Source organism: Halyomorpha halys, unplaced genomic scaffold (genome assembly GCF_000696795.3).
Source record: "Halyomorpha halys isolate HHAL.00 unplaced genomic scaffold, Hhal_1.1 Scaffold813.1, whole genome shotgun sequence".
In the NCBI taxonomy this organism is placed as follows: Eukaryota; Metazoa; Arthropoda; class Insecta; order Hemiptera; family Pentatomidae; genus Halyomorpha; species Halyomorpha halys.
In genome coordinates, this window is record NW_027113046.1 from 226,782 (window position 1) to 243,510 (window position 16,729).

Below are 16,729 nucleotides of genomic sequence, written 5' to 3' on the forward strand. Positions count from 1 at the left end.
ATTATGACTCATATTTCAGAAAATTTACTCTTTTTTAGATAATGTTCTTTTAGATTTTCTAGTATTGTTGGTAGTTTTTAAGATATAGAGCTCCGAATGGAAAATTAATGTTTTTTTAAGGTTTTGAAACAGCCGCCATTTTTTAATCCCCCTACCTAAACTTGGCAGACTCATCAATTTTGACTAGTAATTATACATAGTTTTTATTGAAGCAATTAAAAATTGGGGTGAGATAACTGCATTTTTTTCTTCCCGCCTCTTGTACTATCTCTTTCAGGTATGAAAATTAAGAACTATTTTTTAATTTTTAACCTTACGGCAGGAAAAGAAATTTAAAAAGTTCTTAGTAAAGTTATAAATATTAAAGCAGTTATAAATATTAAAATAGTTATAAATATTAAAGAAGTTAATAGTGAAGGTGAAATGGTGGAATGACTAATTAATAATTTTGGAAAAATAATTTTCTAAAATATCATGTGGGCTAATTACTCGTATATTCGACAGCCAATATATTTTATTTTATCTCAATAGGTTAATAATTTAGATATACACTCTTCTACATACGACACTACGTTTCTAACTGCAATATCCATGATGAATAACTAATAGATTAAAAACATAAGACCATAAATCTCTACAATATGGAGTTTTCGAAAACAACATAAAAAAAAAATGTGTTCTTAGTTTCAAAATTTCAGCATCATCTTCCGTGCATAATCATATCCACGCCAGATCTATTTAACGGAATTATGAAATGGCAGCCCTCGCACGCGACAAGGCAGAAAGACCATGACGAGTACTCCCCGCCGACAATTGCATGGTTAATTTCATGATTGATTAAGGAGGATGTGGTTGTTAACTACAAGACAGTCACTCACCGGGTAATCTCCAATCTTTTTATTCCGTCGGCTTTTATACGTTTCCTTCCAATTATTCCCAATTTGTCGTAGTGTGTCCTAATTTTTTGCATTTATCTCAATGACCCTCATAAATTTAATGTAAAGAATTATTAATTATTTATTTCACCTGTAGCAAATATTCAATTTGAACTGATAATAATTAAAGTGATTCATTAAAAACAACCGTTAAATAATTACATAGAAGATGTGATAGCTACGTTACGTTGAGGTGAGGACCACACAGGAACTGGTTCATAAATTTGTGAGTTCCTTATCAGAGTCAGCCAATGTTTATTTCGTTAAGGTCCCGAGAAAAGAATACTGATATTCCCAACTCTTAGGATGCTGTAAAAGATGTCTTCGATAGAAAACTCGAGCCAAAACAGAAATAATAATACAAAAAAAACATATAATATACATTTATTATAAAATCCTCAATGCTCCTTACTTTGTCTCAAATAAAATCATACATAAAGACCTTAATGTTTTATTTGTAATCGATCTAGCCCGAACTAGATATCGTCTGTTCCATTAACTCCCTAACCACCCACTAGTTTCTAACCTTGCTTCCTCTGCCATTCCTGAAAATCCTCCGAGGCGCTTGAAAAGAAGATGGCTACGACACTTGTCAATGTGAAAACGCCATTAAAGTGCTACCAATGGGTAGTTTCTCTACATGCCTGTATCACTCCATTGTAAACTAAAATCAAATTTACTGGATGTATGTATATAAACGTTGTATGTATGTATGTATGTATATAAACGTATATGGTTGTAAATAGCAATAAATAAATTTAAAAAAAAATTTATATTGGAACTATGACGAAAAAACTGGGTGCTAAATTTACATTTATAATAATATAAAAATGGGAGCGGGTAGCTTAGTGGTGTGCTACTCCAATATACTCCAAGGACTCGGGTTCGAATACGGCTGTGGCAGATAATTACATTACTATAATTACTGTTTTACTATAATAGCCGTAAGTTAGCCGTGTAAGTTCAGGAGTCCGCCGGAGTACTCTCAGCCTCGTGAAGTGGGTCCCCTTAATTGTGTAAAAATCTGATGGTTGAGCGTGATTCATTCCAAATCACCACCTTGCACAACCGTTTAGTAACTTCCCTACAAAGTACTGTACTTCTCCTGATCCATGGGTTGTAGCTGTACAAATTTTATTTGAAAGGAGGGTGAGTGTGAGTTTTATTAATGTTGCATTTTAAAACCATTAATTATCGGATTTTAATTTTTTCAAATTTTGAATAATCGGATTTTGCCATTTTCTTCGTAACCCATCAGTATTACCCTTATACGGTTGATCAGACGTCAACTTTTGGTCTCACAGTTAATCCCACTGTCCATATAGGGGTCACGTTTTTTGCATAAATATACAATAATTTGTAATTAATTCGGTACCTCCAGAGACCCTCTTTCAAATGTACGTGTAAGACTGTTTCAAATGTGGAACCATACTATAAATATGGGAAGGAAGAAGGTAAATTTAGTTGAAATTTCATGCTTTGTAAAAAAAATTTCTGTTGTTTTTAAGGTTTAAATCACCTCGAAAGCTCCTGCAAATACAGTAAAAAGGTTGCAAACCTGTAAATCAATTTATTTCCGGCTAGAGAAGTACTTTTGGAGGTTCTAACCTGTTTACTTCCAACCCATCATTTTTTTGAGGTTTCTATTAAACAAATGTAGTGCTATGCATATTTAGAAATATTAAGTCTTATAAACTCTTATTCGACATGAGACATAATGATAAAATGAAGGTACTTACTTATTTAGTCATGAGCCGAAGAGGAGAAAAAACTAGGTTATTTCATCTCTATTTTAGGTTACTTATATGAAAACTATATACAGTTAAGAGACAAAATTGATGAATATGCCAACCATGGTAAAGGAGAATCAAAATGGCAGTTGTTACAGAAGGTAGAAAAAATTCATTGTTAATTTCTTATAAGTAAAAAAAAAAAAATGCGCCTTAATTTTGTTTTAGAAAAAGATTCAGTTTTTATCTAGCCTATACAAGGGCTATACCGAAACGTAGATGGAAGGATTGCGTCAAAACTGATTCAGTGAAATGGGTTTGGAGGGCCATCACTGAAAGGATTTATGCAGAGCGCGTTTGGTGGTATCGGCATCGAACCTTGGGGTTCGTTAGGCCTTCATTATCATTATTATAATACAAGGGATACAGTAAATATCATTAAAAAGTAAATATTGAACTGTTTAAGGTGCACGCCCCCTGAATTTTATATTATTCGAGGAAACCCTATAATTTTTGCTCATCTCATTTGAAGCCACTTCCTTTTTTTTCTTATTTAATTATTTTAAGGCAACAACCACGTATTGGTCATTACTGTCCTAATTTCCGAAATAGCAAAGGATATACTTTAAGACTTTTGGACTATACCATTGTACGGACGTAAGGGTTCGGATACATGGCTGCATTATATTGAAATGCGAAAGTATTGGAACATGGGAACCTGTGGTAAAATCTTATTGTAGAGCTTGGAATGAAGGAGAAACTCACAAAGTTTATCTACGGTTTGTTTGTAATCCTGCAACATTGAATGGAGATCCGCTGGTATATCAGATAAAGATTTGAGGAAGTTATATGGTCGGCATTCAGTCAAAATGTGCTAAACTAACATTTTCCCACGTTTGTCTCCATTCCAATTTAATCCTCTGCTTTCTGAGGGCAATGAAATCATCTACAGGCACTTCGCGATATGGTAACTCTTCAGAAATCGCCACCTTTGCTGTCCAATCAGCCAGTTCGTTACCCGCTATTCCGTAGTGTTAAGGGACCCAGGCGCAAATACTGAAATACCGTTTACTGACTGTAATGAGTAATATATCTATTGATTTAGAGGGTTCATTGACACAATATTTCTTAAGATAAGTATTGGAACATGGGAACCTGTGGTAAAATCTTATTGAAGAGCTTGGAATGAAGGAGAAACTCACAAAGTTTATCTACGGTTTGTTTGTAATCCTGCAACATTGAATGGAGATCCGCTGGTATATCAGATAAAGATTTGAGGAAGTTATATAGTCGGCATTCAGACAAAATGTGCTAAACAGTAAGTCCTGTTCCGTAAGTTTGGCATAGAGGTGAAAGATCGCGGGCCATAATATAACCGCACGGTCAGGCGCGTATGACCTAATCGAAGGCTTGTCAAAATCAACTCCCCACATTTCTAGTAAATGATATCCAAGGGGAGACGACAATTCTGATTTCTCTTAATTTGCTATAAAAAACATTTTCCCACGTTTGTCTCCATTCCAATTTAATCTTCTGCTTTCTGAGGGCAATGAATTCATCTACAGGCACTTCGCGATATTGTAACTCTTCAGAAATCGCCACCTTTACTGTCCGATCAGCCAGTTCGTTACCCGCTATTCCGCAGTGTTAAAGGACCCAGGTGCAATAGTGAAATACCGTTTACTGACTGTAATGAGTAATATATCTATTGATTTAGAGGGTTCATTGACACAATATTTCTTAAGATAAGTAGGATTGACAATAAGACTGAGTCTGTACAGATGACAGAAGACAGTTTTGTGGGGTGAAAAACATTTAAGCTTTTGTGGATTGCAACCATTTCGGCTATATACCTACTACGTATCAGCGACAAAGAGAATAGGTACTGGTGATCATTGCACACAATCGAGGCCCCAACACGTAATTCTTGGAGCCATATCCTTAAAACTACCAACAAAAAAAAAACTTCATAGCAAATTATTAAAAGTAGAGCAAATTGTCTCAAATATGAGCTCTTTACGATTAATATTTCTCGACACAGTTCTTCAAAGAGCAACATTTTTTTCAAATAACGCAAATTCAATATTTTGTGAATTAATTTTAGAGAAGGTAATGAATACTAGTAAGTTATAGATAAGTATTATCTTCTATTATAGGTATTTTTCATAAACCAAAAGTTATTTGGAACAACGAGAAATAAATATTTTAAAAATTTATTTTGGCGAATATCGTGGAAACATCTACTCCTGTTCCTTCTCAATTGAGAGATAACAGATAACTATGTCTTTCAAAGGAACAGCAGTTTCAATGATAAGTCCCAGAATAAGTTCACAAAATGTTAGTTTTTTTGTTATTTAAAAAAAATTTGCCGTGTCTCGGAAATCATTGAGTGTAAACAGCAACATAATTTTATAATTTTAATTTAGTTTTAAAGGTGGACATCCGAATATGAAATTAATTTTTGTACCCTTTGGATACAGCGGCCATCTTTTGTTCCCCCTACTATGGTTGCAGTCATCATTTTCGACTAGTAACTACAAATAGTTTTCATTAAAGTTGTATAAGATTTGGGTGAAAAAACTTATTTTTTCTCCCTCAGGCTGTTGAACTAAATTATTCTTATGTAGAGAGTAGCCAACTCATCCCCATTATCTGCCCGCTCAAGATTCAGTACACTATCAGAAAGCCTCAATGCTATCAAAGCTATCACATCGAGTTGATATCCAACAAGAAATTTCGGCCACGTTCCGCCACGATTCAGTTCAGGAAACGTTACAGTAATAGAAACGTTGAGTCGTAGCGGATGTATCTTGTCAAGAAGTACAACAGAGATTCTCTGATGAGGCGGGGTCATTTGCTAATCTAAAACTACTCTTAAGCAGATCTTAGTGGTCATTTTTTCTAGCGATTTCAATTGTTAAAGGATATGATAAATTTTAGTTTCGTTTGTAAGAACAATTTTATTTTTGTTTATAATGTTTTATAGCTGTAAAAAGCCAATTATTAAATATAATTTATAATTGTTTTCAGAGTTTTAAACAGTACAGTGTTCAGTGGAGAACAGTTAAGGACTCGACAGCAACCATCAGAGGGCGTCAACGAATGCCGTTTCGAACGAATATTTAGCAGGTAATTTAATATTTATTATGTTTAATATTTTGTAGATATTTTTATTATTCTAATTAATCTTAAAGTATAATTAGTTCGCATCAATCTTTTGATTTGGCTAATGCAGCCACGAATGAACTCAAACAAAATCTTCTAACTTTAGCCTCAAGCCTACTCCTTAGGGCTAAATTTCTTCCAAACCTTTTTTTTTTTCCCCTACGCCACAGGAAGTGGGCTATTACGCCATTTTCCCTCTCTCAGCCCAATACAATTTGACTCTTCCTCTTAGTTGGTCCGCATCTCGCTCAACATCCTCCAGACCAAGACACGCCAAAAGATGGTCCCCATCCATGTCCCCCATGTTGCATAGAGGACATTTCGGGGAATCTACGATGCCAATTCGATGGAGGTGTTTTTGGAGCAGATCATGATCTGTTACTAGCCGAAAACAGGCCACTCTCTCAGCTCTGCTAAGATTGCCGGGGATTCGTTTATCCTTATCCAGTAGGCTCTCCCACTTCTTTCCTTCCGCTTGAACTTTGTGTCTAGCACTTGTTCTGTCCTTACAATAAGAGCTTATAAGTGATTTCACTGTTCTGTAGGAAAGTGGTAGAATGTCTTCCCAACCTAAAAAACTACAAATTTTCCAATAACCAGGCGGAGGGCTACATTCTACGACTCATCTTCAATAGACTTCAATTAATAAAAAAAAAAAACATTACTTTTATATTTTCAAAATCTTTTAAGTTTTGTTCATTCCTAATCAAAGAATAATAATTGGTTAACTATAATAATGCATAAGCATATCGGTCTTCCATAATTAATGAGTAATTGACATTTAAGATTTTACAATTTTTTTCATCATTTATTTATAACATTTAGTGAGATCAAGTCTTGAGTTGATATTTGATATTTTCAGCTTCAAATCTTTTTTGCGGCCATTTTGAATTTTATTCCCAGTACCAAACCGAGAAATACTGCGGTAAAACGCAACTCGAAGAGGTTATAATATAAAGACTGAAGAGGTCAATATTCCAAAAATTTTATGAGGGAAGAAATATCCTCTTGACCCATTTCCCCCTCTCCTCCCGTATAAATTATAGCAATTTCCATATTTAAGACCAAAATATTACTGCTCGATCATATTATCAATAATATTGTAAATAAAAGCTCAAGAAAATAACTTGTTTGTTATAAGATTGTGTAATTAATAACAAATAAGCAAAGCGGAATTGAAAATTTATAATGAAATAATTTAGATAGACAATTAGTTTCGAACTGGATTTTAAGTTTATGTTAAATTGTTTAAAGTGAAGTATTATCTCTTTTTGGCTGTTGAGATAACTGCTCTAGTGTGCATTAATGAGACTTCTGAAAATCCCTTAAATAGTGAAACGTTATTTGGAATTCTCCAATAATAACAAAACAAATTGGAAAAAAAATCATATTAATTTAAATTAAGAGAATATTTAATTTATATTCTAAATTTCCATTTAAAAAAAAATTAATTTTTTCTTTACATTTAATTTAGATCTATTCTAAGGAATAAATAATAATCAATTTAAAAAACATATTCTGAATAGCTAAAACATTTTCTATAACTGCCTACGTTACAATAATTTATTTACTTCAGACTGGAATCCTTGACATCAATGAAGTTCTCACCTTATGAGAATTTTGATAAACCTATTAGTTATGAAAATATATTAAATATTTTAAATTATATTTTAGTAGCCATTATCTTCATGCAAAATTCACGATTCACACAATTAAGGTGTGAAATTTTTAAAACTGTACGTTTTCACGTGATAATTATGAACACGTGAATTATAATATGGAATCACTAGAGATAAGCCAGTATTACGCCAAACTGAAGTGGCTCTATACATTCTTCCGATGCCAGTATTTCCTAGCTTCCTTTATATTCCAAGTAATTAATACTCAACGTCCCTCCTATATCCTACCAAACCTACAATTCAAATTATCAATACAATCTCGTATTACAAGGTCCCGTAATCTAAAATTATTTATATACGATTATAGTTTAAGTTATAATTAAATGTGTCCACACTGTTTGGCCAATATATGTTGTAAAATTAAAATTACCCTTTAATTGTTCTAAAGGGGCATGGTCTCAGAATAATAAACTATTTTTCATTTTATTTATCGTTTTTTAATTTGGGTCACGTGTTCGTTTTCCAAAATTTTCAATTTGAATTTAAACTTCTGGATGACAGATTGAAAATTTTTGAATACAGATTAATTTACTAGTACGAAAAGTAATTATAATTTTTTAGTACATGGATTACACCTTGCATTCATCAGTACTCACATAATTATTATACAAAATCAGAAAAGTACCCAAGCACTCTCTAACTCTGATTCGTAGGCTCTTTCTCGCTACATATAAACGATCCAATATTTCATACCGATAATATCAAATAGTTTTCGATGATTCTGATAACTAAATCGATTCAAAAGATATGATAATTGCTCTTCATAAACAATCATGAGGTAAGTAATTGAATCAGGTCATCATTTCTATAGGGTTATTGTTAAGTAATATTGCATGGTCTATTTCGCCACCATCCTCGTTCGATCCTCATGGTCACCTTAATTTAAACTGAGTTAATGATATAAGGATACAGATAAGGGTATCAAGGGATATATTAATATATGGAGGCTATTAACTTGGGCATATGACAAAACCATGGACTTGGATAACAAAGCATATTCCAAGCCATTCAATTATCTAAACTTTGAATATTACATGCATTAAATTATACATGTATAAAAATAATAAAACTTAGGTTATTCCTCTGTATTAATAGTGATAAAAAATTATTATAATAGAATTAATTCATTATGCATTCACTTATCACTGGCAAGCCTACGAATAGTATCGCTGAGGAGTGGTAGCCTTTGTTGAGAACCGCTTTTCACCAACTTTACGCCACACCTAGATTGTATTCAAGCTGCCGATCTGGTTTTGCTCAGAACGAACAATCCCTCGTGTGCTTCATAAATATTCGTGATTGGTATAGTATAAAGTAATTATAAAATTCTTATTGAAAACTTAAATTAGTGATAAAAATAAATTATTGATTATGTTATATACAGCTATTTTCAAATCTCAGATTATTAATGAACTATATCATCTTTCTAACTTCACGTATAATTTATCTAAAATTAACGAATCAACTATTGAACGAAAAGTCATTTCCATAGAACTTATCTATGTTACAGGTTAAATTCAAGTTGTCAGGAGTTTGACTTACAAGAGGAAGTGGGCACAATGAAAGTTTAAACTTTCCCCGATTTAAACTATTACTACTTTAATGTTTTCTATCTTTGATATAAATTAAAAGGTTCTAAAGAAAAAGAAAAAATATCACGGATTGTATTTAATATAATATAATTTGATAAATATACATAAAGACACAAAAACCAAAAGATGCTATCAGTAAAGTAAACCAATACAATTTTTTTTAAGGTGATAGCATGTCAGATTCGCTTTTAGAATTCTCATTTTAAAAAACCATAAAAATCCCAAACTACAAATTTTTATGGGAAACCAAAAATATATCTGATCTATTGAAAAAAAACACATTATATTTGGTAGCATGTACGGAAATTATACCTATCTACCAAAATTATGTTTTCTTCTTAAGCAGTCAGATACAATTTTTTTCAGTGTAATAAAGATTTTTTTTCTTAATTAAAAATAATTTGGTATAATCGTTCAAAACTGGTCGTAGAATAAATGCTTAAATTTTATTTTAGATTCTATTTTGATTAGTTTTAGAAAATTAAGGTTTTAAATATATAATGTAAAACATTAATTTTTTAACCTGGACTTCAATTTCCTTAATTAAAGAAAGACAAATTAGAGACCATTGTAGATTAGACCTACCCAAAACCTATCCATCAGTTTTGAGATAAACCTTTTTGGGATAATTTAGGTTCTGTAATAAAATTGATCTAGAACTATGATAATCGCTGGTTAAAAAAAAAAACAAATATATTTTCCCGTTCAGGAAGATATCAATATATACCTGAGAATGTTAGGTTAGCTTAATTAACACATTTGTAACTCACACAACTGAAAAAAAAAATTAAAAAACATGACAAACTTGAGTAAATTTTTATAATTAAAAAGTTAGATTGGACTATGGATTAAGTTCAAAGTAATATTAGCAAAACACATAATAGATTAGCAATAATAAATACTCACAAATACATATCTAAATATGTATATATATATTTTTATGGTAAGTTTTTCAGAGCTCTGAAGTATTTAATTTATAGTTATAGTTGAACTCTATACTAACACATGTATTATTTCACATAAATTATCATAATTCCTTATTCGCTGATATAAATAATAAACATATCAACATTCATTATTAAAAAAAAAATAAGAGAATGTTATGACAACGAACCAAATACCAAAGTATGTGTACGTCCTTTATTCATGAATGAACTATTAATAAGTAAATATCGTATCCATGAATGAAATATGGATAAATAAATATTTTATCCATGTCAATTTTACCGCTTTAATTTTTTGAACATTGACTGATCTGGTACAAATTCTGTTTTGGCCGAAATAAAGATAATCATTAATAATATTTTATAAATACCTTAATTAAGCATTTATATGCTGAAACTAATAATTTATTATACTCTGTCAATGTACGTTTTCAGATGCACAATGCATTTATTCAAAATTACATCACTTACAAGATTAGTTTAGACGTTCATGAGATTAAAAAAATAATTTTTTCATTAATTTAATTTATCAACGAAATGGATCATTTCGCTTAAGAATGAACCATTCAGTTCAATATTTATAGCTTTTCCACAAGGAGAGTTTGATCTTTCCAATAATAGATTTATTGATTTTAAATGTATTTACGTCCGATGGATAGATAGAATTTTTCTAATATTCTGTAAACTTTGTTAATGAAACTCTGATCGAGTGGACTCTTCGCTACAGTTCTCAGAGCCATTTGTTAGCCATCCCAACCGTAACAGCCGATCAAGGATATGATAATGATGGGATCTTAAGCATCCTCGGTCGGGTAGAGAACCGAGAAATGGGAGTCGGAAAAACCAGAAAAAAAAGTCCCACTTGTTGAAAATACCTTTCGTAAAATTTAACTAAAGAACCACAAATTATAATTTAAATACAGAAAGATTGTTGAAAATAGCTTTCGTAAAATTTAACAAAAGAACCACAAATTATAATTTAAATACAGAAAGATTGTTGAAAATAGCTTTTGAAATGTCGATATCTCGATTGATTATAGATCAATTTTTATTCAATAAGTAATAACTTGAGTTCAACACAATAAATTGTAGTTTTCAGTTTATTCAAACATTCTCTTGACAAATAATGTGGTTTATTGTGATTCCCCAACTAGGAGAAAATTTAGATAAACATGTTTTTTCTGAAAGAAATAATAATGTTTACTAATGTTATACTTGTCATAACTACTTCAAATACACCTTGACATGGTATTTCTAGAGAAACATTTTTAAATTCAAATATATCATAATTCTATTTTCATACAACACTGAAAATAATCAAGTTTATAATACATTCAGGTCTTAATTTGAAGCTGAAAAACATTATTTAAATTATTTTTATCTAAACAGAACAGGCTGTTTGATATTTCAAAATATAAACCAGAAAAAAAATCATTTTCGTGGAGAAATAAAACAGAAAACGGAGATATTCAAATGAAATCCGGGACTCAGAAATATGTGGTAGCCCTAAAGGATTAAACTAGATGTTGGGCGCCAATTTCACTCATATAACTTTCACACAAGACGCCCTAAAAAATATAAACAGGTTAGTTTATATGTTTTTAATTACCATCGCTACGGCGTATTATAGTTTGTATCCTTTTATAAAAATAAATTCAATTTTTTTAAGTATAGTTATATTTATTAAATGTGATGTTAAAATTAACAATAATTCAACGGCTAAATGATTTTAAAATTATATTTTATCAGCACCGTAATTGTTTTCGGCCTCATCGTCATGAACAAAGCCTCTTGGCCACGATAATTTTTATTAGTCGATTTGGCGTTCAAATTTTGCTTAATTTAGCTTCAAACACCTTGTACATTTTAATTTTTAGAGATGAGATTTGTAAAAATTGAGCTTAATGCTCACTATATTAGAAACACCATTAACGATTTTTTCCCTACTGATTGTTGCGTGGGCCCCCGAACAGGCATATATCACCTAAAAATGAATTAAGTTTATAAATACTTTATCTATGATGTTGCGAGTGATAATGATAGAAATAAATTAAAGTGATTAAAATATAGAGAGTACTCTTCTTTACTTACACAATGTTTAGTAACTTTTAACAAATTAAAATTAACTATTGTTTAATCCTGTTAAATATAAAAATCATGCAACTGCGTATTTCGGATGAAATTTGAGATAAAATTGTTGAATGTAAATAAACGTGAATAATTTATGTAACATGAAACAAATAGTACAAGTAGTTTATCATAGATATTTGTGTGTAACATTGATATATGTAACCGCCTGAATGGCTCCCTATAATCTATTATTTTTTCAAGTAATATAATGTATTATTTTTATATACTATATTATAATGATACCCGGGTTCGAATCCGGCTGGGTAGAAAATTATTTTACGTTATATTGTAGCCGTGAGTCAAACCTGTGGGTTCTGCAGCCCTCATAAATTGGGCACCCTTAATTGGGTAAAAAACTGGCGGTCGAGCGTCTTGTAACAATACTTCCTTACAAAGTACTGCACCCTTAACTCTTCATGGGTTGTAGCGGTACAGATTATAATATATATTATATTTTAATAATTATATATTATAATGACATGTAGTTTATATTTTAAGGATAACATATTATAGTGTATAGTATATTATAAGCTAAGGCCTTCTATATTATAGGCCCTTCCTTTGGTATTTGGTTTTGCTCCTATACATAAGGTTGGTTTATTGATTTGTTCTTTAATTTCCTTTTTCCTTCTTTTTTCATTAATTTTCCATTTTTTAGTTTTACTATATTTTTTTTTAAATTTTCTTATTTCAATTTTTTATAATTCTACCTGTTCATTCTATGTGTAATATTTATTATTTGTATTTCATTTTCACTTATACTTATCTTTTAATACCTTATTTCTATTTTCTTTCATTTACTACGTTGCTCGTATTTATATAATTTTTCTACATTCTACTATAATTTACTCCATATTTCAAGTTATCTTATGCTTTTACACTATTTTTAGTTTTTATATCTTGTTTTTGAGCCCCTAGGCGAAACGTTGAGCTGTTTTTTTTACCGCGCCTGAACAATCTTCCTCATATTAAGACATTTGCATAAATTCAAAAGTTATTATGTAACGATCGATTAATTTTATTGTTTAGAATAAGAAATAACTTTTTTTAATTTAAGTAAGATTATTATTATTGTATTTAGATTGTATAGGTTCCCTCGAAAAGACTGATAGGGCCTATGACATAGGGAATGAAGCTTATACAAGAAAAAAATGATAATTCTTTATTTAAAGGAAGTTATGCAAATAAATAATATTTGGCAAAATTATACCTACTGATTATAAGCATTTATTTCTCAAAAAAAAATTAATGAAATCATTTTTACAAAATTCATAAAATAAAATAATACCAATGAAATAAAATAAATCTCCTAAAATAATAAAAAAATATATAAAAACTGAATAATTGAACTAGATGAATTAATTATACTTTATAAAAATAATAAGAAAATGCTAACAAAAATAAATAATAAGAAAACTATATAAAATTAGAATAACCGTTTATCTACTTTTCATTTTCGTTTTCCCACTCCTGTTAATTAAACAAATTATAACTACTTAGCTGAATAATACTTCCCTCACGTAAATGAGTCTCACTGGTGCGGTCCCGTGAGCATGGCGACTCTCTGGGACTAAAGGGGCAGGTGGTGGGGACTTGGGAGACGTCACTCATCCTATAGAGCTTTGGGGATTTGGGAGGATTTGGACTTTTCCATGAATATACAATTGTAAACATTGGTGGAATGTGTCAATGTAAATATTAGATGTGCAACTATTATGTTTTTTCTCCAATTCCTCTGAAAGATTCTCGTACACTAAACAACAATGTAACCACTTGGCGTCTGGGACTTGGCTACTTTTAGAGCTTTGGCTGGCTCTTGTGGTTCTGGATGTTCCCGATTGGTTCTTTCAGGTTCGGTTCAGTAGTCAACTCCAACTATACCTAACCAAAACCAATAACAAACGAGTGTTGATGACCAAGCTCTTGAACGCACTTTCAAACAAAACATTTCATCTCCAGTTTTCCAAAGTTGGTTTAGCCATATTAGCAGGTATTGTACATTCCACACACTTTCAGGTATAGGTCTAGGATATTCCACGTAAAACACCACAAGTAGCAGAGCGATAAATATTTACAATTAAATACAAAATATGTGTTATAATACTTTATAAGGACTGTTTTTTTTTTCGAGTTTATCGAAAGTTTGGTTTTTGAATATGTTCCTCAAATGATTCAATTCGATTTAATAACCATAGAAATTATTTTATTAAAGAGAGAAAAACTCAACAAACAAAATATATTATAACCGCAAATTTTGATCAATCCTTAGTTATATATATATATATATATATATATCGTTTATACTTGCCCACGCTCAGCGGAGAAGGGGGTGAGTTAAAGGAAAATAATTAAAAAAAAAATAAGTATAATCGCCAAAGAGGGAAAAGAAGATGAAACAATAAAGAATGAATTGCTCCTTAGGCGCCACGTTATTTTTTCCCAACGAAAGCCCCGAAACAATATGCCCACAATATACCCTTATATAAATAATAATTTAATTATAACCACTGGCGAATACCTTTACATGTAGATAACAGAAGACCTAGGGGTGTTACCTTCCACCTGTTGAATTATCGAAATATTAAGTAAACATAACAAAAAAAAAATAGGTAAAATTAACAAGTTGAAAGCATTGTACATGCATAAGAATGAACAGAAGAACTACATGTACAAAAGTTTAATGATAATAAGAAATTTTTGTACACAGAATGAAAAAGGAAAGAAAAGAATTCATATCAATTAATTAAACAATGAGAACTTATAGGTTAACTTAAATGATTAACCTTACCAACTATTATTTACATTACTGCACAAAGGAATATAAAAGTGACATTAAAATAAAATTTAGTTCGAATCCCACGTAGTCTTTGGGTGTACTCCTGGCAGAACACAAGGTTGTCCGATATTTCCTTTCCGGTCACCGTATCACCAGAATTATAGAGATATAATCTCTAACGATGTAATGCCACAGCTCTCTTATCCAGGACGTGCTGAAAATTCCCCTTCACAAAACCAAAGCCCTCTCGTATAAACATATCGCTCGTGTTTTTGTTTTTCCCCATAATCCCTTTTGTCTACGCAGATATCGCCAGTGTTTTTATCTTACCATGGCAATCGTAACAATATATTCATAAAATAGTCCTCAGAATACTATCGGAAGATTCCATGTACAAAGCCATAACTCCTAAACAAAAATACAGACCAGAAACAACTCTCATAAACAGCTCGTCATTGTAAAACACTTAAGTATTCAGTGAAGATCGTGAGATAATTTATGAAATGTCATAAACTTCTCTGTAATCACTGTATCATTCGCACACCTTAAAATCAATAAAGAACATCCACGTTGAGTTATTATAACCCCTCATTTTTTATAGCCTCTCTAGGGTCAAAATTTTAGTCAATGAATTATCCAGAAACCATTCTGATAATCTCCGAGCTGTCTCTTCACATATGGCACAATGCGATTATACAGAGAAATAGAGAAGACTTTATAAGCAGAATTAGGTGAACTAATACCTGTATAATTTGTGCAATCATTTGTATCTCCTTTCCTCTTATAAATTAGAAAAATGAGCGACTCTTTCCATTCTTGCATTGTTTCCCAAATGTTTGAAACTAATTTATACATTTCATATGGGAGGTGACTCCAGCCTTGTTTGAGAACTCTCCAACAATCCTTTCTAATCCCAGAGACTTATTACTTTTTTTTTTAATTTTCTCAGAAAATATTCGATGTTGTCAGAATTGGGGGGCATGACTTCATCAACATCTTCTATTGACAGCATACTGATGTGGTTTTCTTTTTCCCATTAGCAGCTCTTGGAAAAACTCTTTCAGTCTTTCCGGCAACTCCTTATCCACAAGCAGCTTACTACTGCTGTCTCTCAGCTTGTTAGCAGCCTGGATCATCAAAAGAACCTAATTTGGCAGCCTTGATGTCTTTAAATACTTCCTTGTTTCATTCTCTAATCGTGCTTCCGCAATGATTTAATTTTTATTTTTTAATCATTATTATTCTTGATATTCTTTCGTTAATTCATCTCTTTTAATACGGATATACATTACGTGACGTATCGACAGTTTTTGTTTCATTATTTACTTCCACATACCTATAAATGGAATATAATAAGGGGAAGTATTGTGATTGTGCAAAATTTCAAATTCGAATTTTCAACGGACATACACGTTTTAGATCCCCTGAGTCCAAATAACCAAGTTTCGTAAAATAGTGTGTGTGTCTGAATAGTCTAGCGAAAAGTCGTAAGGAACTGAAGTTACATATTTATGACGGTTATATACCTGGAATGAGACAGCAACTTTTTCGCTAAAATTGAACGACCTTATGTACTACTTTATAGAATTGATTTTTCACACTCTTTTTCGATTTTCTCCAAAACTATTGTAACGATTTTCATTAAACTCTGTGAATAAATGAGCAATTAAGTACTATTTAACACGATAAACATCTTATCCTCATTGAAATAGTCTGACAGAGCTTAAATAACAATCTTCCTCTACATCTCAATAGTATATCTGGTTGTCACCCTTGAA

The 16,729-nt window shown here is 31.2% G+C and overlaps 1 protein-coding gene across 2 annotated transcripts in view; it reads left to right on the forward strand.

Moving 5' to 3' along the window:
- Nucleotides 1-16,729, forward strand: part of LOC106686381 (synaptic vesicle glycoprotein 2B) — a 97,855-nt gene that overhangs the window by 28,005 nt on the left and 53,121 nt on the right. For both annotated transcript variants that reach the window (XM_014429657.3, XM_067050681.1), the window contains exon 2: nucleotides 5,696-5,794. The gene's annotated coding sequence lies outside the window, so the exon portion shown is untranslated. The remainder of the gene's footprint in view (nucleotides 1-5,695; nucleotides 5,795-16,729) is intronic.